Consider the following 10,968-nt stretch of genomic DNA (forward strand, 5'->3'; position numbering starts at 1 on the left):
GCCTGATAGCGTTCTTTGAGGAGGTGACCAGGCATATAGATGAGGGTAGTGCAGTGGATATGATCTACATGGATTTTAATAAGGCATTTGACAAGGTTCCACGTGGTAGGCTTATTCAGAAAGTCAGAAGGCATGGGATCCAGGGAAGTTTGGCCAGGTGGATTCAGAATTGACTTGCCTGCAGAAGGCAGAGAGTTGTGGTGGAGGGAGTACATTCAGATTGGAGGATTGTGACTAGTGGTGTCCCACAAGGATCTGTTCTGGGACCTCTATTTTTTGTGATTTTTATTAACGACCTGGATGTGGGGGTAGAAGGGTGGGTTGGCAAGTTTGCAGATGACACAAAGGTTGGTGGTGTTGTAGATCGTGTAGAGGATTGTCAAAGATTGCAGAGAGAAATTGATAGGATGCAGAAGTGGGCTGAGAAGTGGCAGATGGAATTCAACCCGGAGAAGTGTGAGGTGGTACACTTTGGAAGGACAAGCTCCAAGGCAGAGTACAAAGTAAATGGCAGGATACTTGGTAAGTGTGGAGGAGCAGAGGGATCTTGGGGTACATGTCCACAGATCCCTGAAGGTTGCCTCACAGGTGGATAGGGTAGTTAAGAAAGCTTATGGGGTGTTAGCTTTCATAAGTCGAGGGATAGAGTTTAAGAGTCGCGATGTAATGATGCAGCTCGATAAAACTCTGGTTAGGCCATACTTGGAGTACTGTGTCCAGTTCTGGTCGCCTCACTATGGGAAGGATGTGGAAGCATTGGAAAGGGTACAGAGGAGATTTACCAGGATGCTGCCTGGTTTAGAGAGTATGCATTATGATCAGAGATTAAGGGAGCTAGGGCTTTACTCTTTGGAGAGGAGGAGGATGAGAGGAGACATGATAGAGGTGTACAAGATAATAAGAGGAATAGATAGAGCGGATAGCCAGCGCCTCTTCCCCAGGGCACCACTGCTCAATACAAGAGGACATGGCTTTAAGGTAAGGGGTGGGAAGTTCAAGGGGGATATTAGAGGAAGGTTTTTTACTCAGAGTGGTTGGTGTATGGAATGCACTGCCTGAGGCAGTGGTGGAGGCAGATTCACTAGTGAAGTTTAAGAGACTACTAGACAGGTATATGGAGGAATTTAAGGTGGGGGCTTATATGGGAGGCAGGGTTTGAGGGTCGGCACAACATTGTGGGCCGAAGGGCCTGTTCTGTGCTGAACTGTTCTATGTTCTATGTTAAATCAATATTAGGAGAAACTGCATAAGAATTATCCAGATCTTTAATTAGTTTAGAAATTCTATCTAACTCTATTTTTGTCTGTTTCTTGAGTTTAGCCAAATAAGATATTATCCGACCTCGCAAATATGCTTTGAGTGTATCCCATATAATCAATTTTGAGACATATCCCGTATTATTAAAAAGGAAGAAATCTTTTATCTGAACCTCTATAAATTTAACAAAGTCCGAACTTTGTAATAAATTTTCTGGAAAGCGGCAAGGCAAGTTTACATAACTAACATCATTTCACTCAAAAGTTAAGCTTAAAGGCATATGATCTGAGACTGAAATAGCATCATATTCACATTTCTGGACTTTGGACAAAAATCGGAAATCAGCTATAAAATAATCAATTCTCAAATATTTATAATGAACATGCGAATAAAAAGAAAAATCTCTTGTCATTAGGATATAAATTTCTCCAGATTTCTATCAAACCATAATCAATTAAAAAGGAATTAATAAGTGTTACGGAACAACTTGGAAGCTGCTGATTGGTTGAACTATTGTCAATCAAAGGGTTTAAACAACAGTTGAAGTCACCTCCCATCAGCAGCATATATTCATTTAAGTCTGGTAATAAACCAAATACATTTTTAAAAAAAGGATCATCTACATTAGGTCCGTATAGATTAACCAGGACAATTTTTCTATTACAAATTGTTCCTTTAATAATTAAAAATCTACCATTGATATCTGAGGCGATATCTTTTTGGATAAATAAAATATTAGATTTTTAAAAAATAGATACTCCCTGAAGCACCTTCAATTTCTCCAAAAGACTGAGGTTTGGTAAAATACTGAAAAGCTTTTATTCGCTGTACAATATGACCTCCACAGTGAGTGTCTGCCCCCGGACTGAGGGGGAGGGGCAAGGCAAACACCTTTATACAGGACTCTGTGGGAGGAGCCACAGGGGCAGTCAGCAGAGGAGTGTGTCCAGACAGGTAACCCAGTTACAACGTAGATACATGGTTTACCACACTCCCTTTGTCTCATTTTGACAGGCAGCATGATATTGAAGGCCCTTTCATGTTTTAAAAAATCTATTTCGATCGCTCGTTCTGATATGCGTTTCTTAAGCAAAAATTATATCGGGCTGGAATCGATTAAAAACTTTAAATGACCTCTTTCTCTTAATAGGGTGATTCCAGCCACGTACATTCCAACTAATAACGTTTATATGTTTAAGTACTATTGGATATTATTCTTAAACACAATACATGCATCCCACCGCGGGCTAATCAAAGATAGCGGTGATGAATATAACCAAATAGAAAACGCGCATGCTCTGGAACTCCATACTGGGAAAAAATACAGAAAGTGTGTGAAAAAAATCCCACAATAAACTGTTCTGAATATTGATTTACAACCTCACCCTATTACTGCAATTTTTTGGGTTACCAATCATAGAATCAAGTCATTTAACCTCTTCAGCTCGTCGGATGATTTCATTTCTAACATTGATGGCTAGAAGATCCATTTTGCTGAATTGGAAAGAGATTAATTCTTCCACCACGTTTCATTGGTTCTCTCAAACTATGTTGTGTTTAAACTTAGAAAAAATTAGCAGTGTTATTTATGATCCCTCTACTAAATTCGAAAAGACTTGGAGGCCACTTATTCAACATTTCCATATGTTGTAATTTGACCTTTTCCAAACTTATTCCATTTCTTTTTAATATATGTCGAGAGGAGCGGAGTCGACGACACTAATGGTTCCTTTTTTTGATGTTACATAACAGCCCATGTCTTTTTTTTCTTAGTTTAGTTGATTAACACTGTTTAGGTAAGTTTTTCTTTTGCGGTATATTTTTACATATTTTTTTTCCTTTTCCATGATTTTATTTCTATATTTCTTTTGAATATTATATTTGTATCCTGTATGATTGGGAGGTTTAATACCCATGTGTCAACTGGGTTTATATTTAACTATGTTAATTATAACAATGTAATCCCAATAACTTTGTATCAATACAATGGTATGTTTATCATTATGAAACCAATAAAAAGATTGAAAAAGAAAGATGGCCTACTCCTGCCCCTATGTGTTATGTACTACAGATCCCCTAATAGCCACCAGGACATTGAGGAACAGGTATGTAATCTGATTAAGGAAATGTGTAAAAATAATAGGGTTGTTCTCATGGGCAATTTAAAATTTCCGCATATAAACTGGGACCTTCTTAGTGTAAGGGTTTCAGATGGGGCTGAATTTACTCGGTGCTTCCAGGAAGGTTTCTTAAATCAATATGTGCATGGTCCAATGAAAGGAGGGGCCATACTGTACCTGGTGTTGGGTAATGAGCCTGACCAGGGAACTGATCTTTCAGTGGATGAAGAATGACCACAGTTGTTACGGACCTCATTCAAACCTGTGTGAATTTTTCAAGATTTTTATACTGAACTTTATAGATCTCTATGTCCAGTAGATTCTTCTAAAGTGAATGCTTTCTTACAAACGATTGCTTTTCCTAAACTTTCTGTTCAGGATCAAAAAACTCTTGATGTCCAAATTACTGAAGCCGAAATTTATAAGGCTATTTTCTCAATGCAGTCTGGTAAGGCCCCTGGACATGATGGCTATCCTGTAGAATTTTATAAAAGATTTGGAAAATTGCTTTCTCCGTATAAGTTGGAATTGTTTAAGGATTCATTTGTTAAAGGTGATTTACCCTTTACTTTCTATGAGGCTTCTATTTCTTTAATTATTAAAAGGGGAAAAGATCCTAATGATTGTGCCTCATGTAGACCTATTTCATTATTGAATGCCAATGCTAAGATTCTGTCAAAGATAATGGCCAATCGGTTGGAGAATATTTTATGTAATTTTTAAAGATCAAACAGGCTTTATAAAGGGTCGTTATTCTTTTTCAAATGTTTGCAGATTATTGAACATTATATATTTGTCCTCTTTTAAAACTCCACAATGCGTCGTCTCTTTGAATGCTGAAAAAGCGTTCGATCGAGTCGAATAGACATATTTATTTAAAGTTTTAGAGAAATTTGGCTTTGGTATTAATTTTAATTATTGGATTAGAATGATATACAAGACTATTGCTACTGTTATTACTAATAACTGTAGATCCCCTTTTTTCAGCTTTCACGGGGGACAAGACAAGGTTGTCCATTAAGTCCTTGCTTATTAAATTTAATACTAGAATCCCTTGCTATTGCTCTTCATGAAGCTAAAGATATTTTTGGGATTTTTGTGAATGAGACCATTCATAAGATTTCACTTTACGCTGACGATTTACTGGTTTATATATCTAATCCCGAGGATTCTATTCCTGCCTTGCTAAAATTATTTAACAAATTTGGAGATTTTTCAGGATATAAAATAAATTTTAGTAAAAGTGAACTGTATTCTTTAAATGAAACTGTTTCTATATATGATAATACTCCTTTCACAGTCACCGATTCCTTTAGATATTTAGGTGTTATAATCATTAAAAAATATAAGGATCTTTATAAAGCTAATTTTGTTCCCTTGGTGGATACTATGAAGTATTTATTTAGTAGATGGAACCCACTTACCTTTTCACTTGTTGGTCGCATCCATATAGTGAAAATGATGACTTTATTGGATGCCGACCTGTTGGATACTATTACGAGTATGAAACCTTTGATGAAGGAGTTCCATTGGAAGAATTTATAATTTATTATTACAATGGGATAAGCATCCTTTATTTAAGATTAAACAAGATTGGGAAAAGGAACTTAATTTGACTTCTATGACGGAGGATTGGACGCGGATTCTGAAATTGGTTAACTCTTCGATCTGTGCGAGTCATTCACTGATTCAATTTAAAATTGTACATTGTTACTATTTGACATAGGAGAGATTGTCTAAAATGTTTCCTAATGTTGATAGTTATTGCGATAGGTGTAAAACTAAGACAGCTACACTGACACACATGTTTTGGTCTTGTTCTATACTGGAACAGTTCTTGAAGTTTTTTTCTACAATTTCTAAAACACTTAAAATTAATTTACAACCTAACAAATTAACTGTGCTTTTTGGAATAATCCCTCAAAATATCCACGGTATCTTTTTGTCTGACCAACATGTAACTGCATTTGTTACATTAATAGCTAGGAGGGCCATTATTTCGAAGTGGAAGGATACATCGGCTCTCATTTTGTCACAATGGTTCTCTCAAGTGATGCTATGTCTTAGTTTGGAGAAAATTAGAAGTCGAACCTTTGAACCTGTGTTTGATTTTGAGAAAAGATGGGGTTCATTTGCTCGCTACTATCATTTGAATTAATTGATTGATTTTCTCCATGATCTAATTGTAAATTTTTGGTACATTTTTTTTCTTGCTGGCAGTTTGATGTTTATCTTTAGAAGCTTTCTGTATGACACATGGCTCCAGGATTGAACACCTAATGGTTTTTCCCTCACTTTTCCTTGCTTAGGGGTTTTATTCTCTTTTCTCATCACCAAAATTTTTTCAATCTTTAAAACAATTTTTTTTTGTTAGACGTTGTAAGTGTTGCCTACTTCGATGTACACTTGTTAATTTTGGATAATAGTAAGAGTTGAAAAGAAAGAATTGCTGTTCATTCCCAAACATAAAGCCATGGATGAACCAGGAGGTATGTTGTCTGCTGAAGGCTGGATCTGTGGCATTCAAGGCTGGCGACCCAGATCTGTAGCAGAAAACCCGTTATGACCTATGGAGGCTATTTCAAGGACAAAGAGACAATATCGAGCGAGGTTGGTGGCAACATCGGATGTACAACAACTCTGGCAGGGTTTGCAAGACATTACTTTCCACAAAGCAAAACCCAAAAGCATGAATGGCAGCGATGCTTCACTACCAGATGAACTTAACGTCTTCTATGCCCACTTTGAAAGGGAGAATATAACTACAGCTGCAAAGATCACCGAGATCTCTGTCTCAGAGGCCGATGTTAAACTGTTTTTAAAGAGCGTGAACCCTCTCAAGGCGTATGGCCCTGATGATCTACCAGGTAAGGCTCTGAAAACTTGTGCCATCCAATTGGTGAGAGTATTCAGGGACATTTTCAACCTTTCACTGCTATGGGAGAAGTTCCCACTTGCTTCAAAAAGGCAACAATTATACCAGTGCCTAAGAAGAATAATGTGAGCTGCCTTTATGACTATCACCCAGTTACACTCATATCTACAGTGATGAAATGCTTTAAGAGGTCAGTCATGACGAGATTGAACTCCTGCCTCAGCAAGGACCTGAATCCACTGCAGTTTGCCTATTGCCACAAGAGATCAACGGCACACGCAATCTCAATGGCTCTTCACACGGTCTTGGACCACCTGGACAATACAAACACCTATTTCAGGATGCTGTTCATCGACTGTAGCTCAGCATTTAACACCATCATTCCCACAATCCTGATTGATATGTTACACCACCTGGCCCTCTGTACCTCCCTCTGCAATTAGATCCTTGACTTCCTGACCAGAAGACCACAATTGGTGATAATATCTCACCTGTGGCCCCTTTAAGTCATATGTTTTGGTCTTGTATAAAGCTAGATAACTTTTAGAGAAATGTTTTTAAAACGCTATCCAAAGTCTTGGATCTGGACCTACAACCTAATTTATTTACGGCAATCTTTGGGATTATCCCACTGGAGGCAGGAACTATTCATGTTTCCGCTCAACGTACGATAGCCTTTTCAACTTTATTGGCCAGGAGAGCCATTTTATTGAAGTGGAGGGATTCTAATCCACCTACTGTCTTTTTTTGGCCTTCTTCCATTATGTCCTGTTTTAGTTTAGAGAAAATAAGTAGTCAGACATTTGATACATCCTTTAAATTTGAGCATATCTGGTGACCTTTTATTCAATATTTTCATTTGATTTGATTTCTTACTCGCCCAATTTTTTTTTGAAGTTTTAGATTTGATCAGAAAGTCTTTCCTTTTTTTTGGTCATATCCTCAGAATGGACTGCCCAGTCCCTTGTCCCTTTCCCCCCCTTTTTTTCTTATAGTTCAGTGGGTTTTTTCCTTCATTTTGAAAATTTAAAGTTTTTTTTCCTCTCTATGAATTGATAAGAGGAGAATTAGTTGTCTTTTTTAAATTATATATTACATATTTGCTTATTACTATGTATGATTTTGAAAATGTCTATTTCATTTTCTGTTTGTATTGTTATTGATATATATATCAGATAAATCTCCTCTTGTTTGTATATAGGCTCTTTTTAAATCAATAAAAAAGATTAATAAATAATGAAAGAATATCTCACCTTCGCTGACGATCAGCACTGGTGCAGTTCAGGGGTGTGTGCTTTGCCCACTGCTCTACCTTCTCGATACCCATGACTGTGTGGCTGGGCATAGCTAAAACAGCATCTATAAATTTGCCAGTGACACGACCTTTGTTGGTGGAATATCAGGTGGAGACAAGAGAGTGGACTGGAGTGAGATATGCCAACTACTGGAGTGGTGTCGCAGTAACAACCTTGCACTCAACGTCAGTACGACCAAAGAGCTGATTGTGGACTTCAGGAAGGGTAAGACGAAGCAACACATCCCAATCCTCATAGAGGGATCAGAAGTGGGAGAGTGAGTTGTTTCAAGTCCCTGGGTGTCAAGATCTCTGAGAACCTAAGCTGGTCGCAACATATCAATGCAGTTATACAGAAGGCAAGACAGTGACTGTACTTCATCAGCAGTTTGAAGTGATTTGGTTTGTCAACAAAAACATTCAAAAACCTCGACAGATGTACGGTGGAGAGCATTCTGACAGGCTGCATCACTGTCTGGTATGGGGAGCTACTGCACTGGACTGAAAGAAGCTGCAGTGGGTCGTAAATCTCCAGCTTGCATACTAGCCTACAAAGTACCCAGGACTTCTTCAAGGAGCGGTGTCTCAGAAAGACAGCATCCATTACTAGGACCCCCAGCACCCAGGGCAAGCCCTTTTCTCACTGTTACCATCAGAAGCCTGAAGGTACACACTCAGCGATTCAGGAACAGCTTCTTCCCCTCTGCCATCCGATTCCTAAATGGACATTGAACGCATGAACCCGACATCACTCTTTTAATATATATTATTTCTGTTTTTGCACGATTTTTAATCTCTTCAATACACATGTACTGTAATTGATTGATTTTTTTTCTTCTTTTATATTATGTATTGCTTTGAACTGCTGCTGCTAAGTTAACAAATTTCACGACACATGCTGGTGATAATAAACTGGATTCTGATTCTGATTATGATTCTATTTGCAGACAAGCATAGGTATGGTCCTTGTGGAAGAGTTTTAAATTGAGGTCAAGGTATTTACAAGGGGATTTGGCAGGAACTAATAAGTGTTATTTGGGAACATCTTTTCTCTGGCTGACCACATCAGACATGTGGAGGGTGTTTAAAGAGCAATTACACAGAGTGCAGGGAAGGTATATTCCTGTCTGAAGGAAGGATGAGGATGGAAAGACAAGAAAACATTGGATGTCTCGGGAGGTGATGAATTTAGTCAAGAAGAAAAAGAAAATGTACGTAGAGCTTCAGAAATCAGCACATGAGGAGTATAAAGAAGCCAGAAAGGAACTAAAGAGAATGAAGAAAGCCAAGAGAGGCCACAAAATGTCCTTGTCAAGTAGGATTAAGCTGAGTCCCAAGGCATTCTTGTAGTAAACCATATATATATGTTGTAACAGGGTTACCTGTCTGGACACACCCCGCTGCTGACTGTCCCTGTGGCTCCTCCCACAGAACCCTGAATAAAGGTGATTTCACCATTGCTCCTCCTCCTCAGTCCGGGGACAGACACTCAGCATGGAGGTGACATTTTACTGCGAATAAACGCCTTTCAGTATTTACCCTACTTCCAGTCTTTTGGAGTAATTGAAGGTGCATCAACTTTACTCACAGTAATTTTAAAGCATCAAACATACCTGAGACCCGACAAGTTAGACCTCGAACCACAAACACCTGAAGCTGGAAACGCTTTCGAACTCTGGCTGGCTTGCTTCGAATCACACCTAGAGGCGATTAAAGCAACCGACTCCACAGCGAATCGCAGAGTTCCACTCTCCAGGGTCAGTCCACGGGTCTACTCGATGATCAGAGACCAGCTGAGCTACGACGGCGCGATGAGCGCACTCAAAGGACAATACCTGTGTCCGGTAAACACCGTCTACGTGCGGCATCGCTTAGCGACTCGGCACCAGCGGCCCGGGGAATCAAGTGCTGAGTTTGTCCGGGCTCTACAGACGCCCGTGCAGGCCTGCGATTGCCAGGGACTGACGGCAGGACAGCATGCAGAGCTCCGAGTGAGAGACGCCTTCATCATGGGGACCAGGTCAGTGTATGTGCACCAGTGGCTATTGGAAAAAGCTGATCTTACCTTAGGTTCAGCGATCAAGCTGGCCGATACGCTGGAGGCCGCTCTGCACAACTCTGAGGCTCTCCAGGCACACGATCCCCTGATGGCCTCGTGGGCGCCGCAGACCCCACAACCCGCCGGCGAATCGACCTCGGCTGCTGCCAGTCGCGAGTCCGTGAAGTGCTACTTCTGCAGACTCCAGAAGCACCCCCGGAAACTCTGCCCGGCCCGAGAAACTCCAGCTGCGGAAAGAAGGGCCACTTAGCCAAGGTCTGTAAGTCCAAACTGTGAGCGGGATTGAGCAGCGCCGCGTACGAGACATGGGGATTGCCATCTTACCTGCTGCCATCTTCCCTGTACGCCGCCACCACGTGTGAGACATGGGGGCGGCCATCGACCAAAGCGCTCCCCACCAGCTCGCAAAGTCAATGATGGACATCCTGGTGGAGGGGCGCAGGACAAGCTGCCTGTTTGACACGGGCAGCACGGAGAGTTTTATACGGCCGGTAAGTCAGAGGGTCGCCATGGCTTCCGGGTCGCATATAACAGACATCCGGGGGGGTTGTGTAGCGACGCTAGTGGTGCAGGGCACAGAATATGGAGACTGTACGTTACTGGTCATGCCTCAACTGTGTGCCCCTGTGCTATTGGGGCTCGACTTCCAGAGCCACCTGAAAAGCGTGACAATGGAGTATGATGGGCCCCTCCCACCAATCACTGTCGTAAATCCCCAATTTTGTAGGGATACGTCACATACCCCGCTACTGACCACACACACACACCGACCCACACATCCCACCCAACACCATGCCAACTGCCACACTACCAACACCACTTGCGGCCTCTCCACCGTCAAGAACCCTCCCCCACCGCTGTTCGCCAACCTGACCCCCGACTGTAAACCTGTGGCAACTAAAAGCAGGAGGTACAGCGCGGGGGACAGAGCCTTCATTAAGTCGGAGGTGCAGCGGCTGCTCAGGGAGGGGGTCATTGATGCAAGCACAAGTCCTTGGAGGGAGCAGGTGGTCGTTGTTCACAACGGGGAGAAAAATAGGATGGTCGTGGACTATAGCCAGACCATCAATAGGTTCACGCAGCTTGATACGTACCCTCTAACCCGCATCACAGATATGGTTAATCAGATAGCACAGTACAAGATGTACTCGACCATAGGCCTAAAATCCGCTTACCATCAGCTCCCCATCCACCGGCAGATCCGCCCTTACACCGCCTTCGAGGCAGACGGCAGGCTTTATCACTTCCTGCGCGTCCCCTTCAGTGTCACAAATGGTGTATCTGTCTTCCAGAGGGAAATGGACCAAATGGTGGACCAGTGCCAACTGAAGGCCACATTCCCATATCTGGATAACATCACCAT

General features: G+C 41.2%; 1 protein-coding gene across 2 annotated transcripts in view; it reads right to left on the reverse strand.

Moving 5' to 3' along the window:
• LOC134352729 (uncharacterized) overlaps window positions 1–9,742 on the reverse strand; it is a 71,183-nt gene extending 61,441 nt beyond the window's left edge. For both annotated transcript variants that reach the window (XM_063060129.1, XM_063060128.1), the window contains exon 1: window positions 9,612–9,742. The gene's annotated coding sequence lies outside the window, so the exon portion shown is untranslated. The remainder of the gene's footprint in view (window positions 1–9,611) is intronic.
• Between the last annotated feature and the right edge of the window lie 1,226 nt (window positions 9,743–10,968).

The sequence above is a fragment of the Mobula hypostoma genome, chromosome 10, assembly GCF_963921235.1.
Source record: "Mobula hypostoma chromosome 10, sMobHyp1.1, whole genome shotgun sequence".
NCBI classification, from domain to species: Eukaryota; Metazoa; Chordata; class Chondrichthyes; order Myliobatiformes; family Myliobatidae; genus Mobula; species Mobula hypostoma.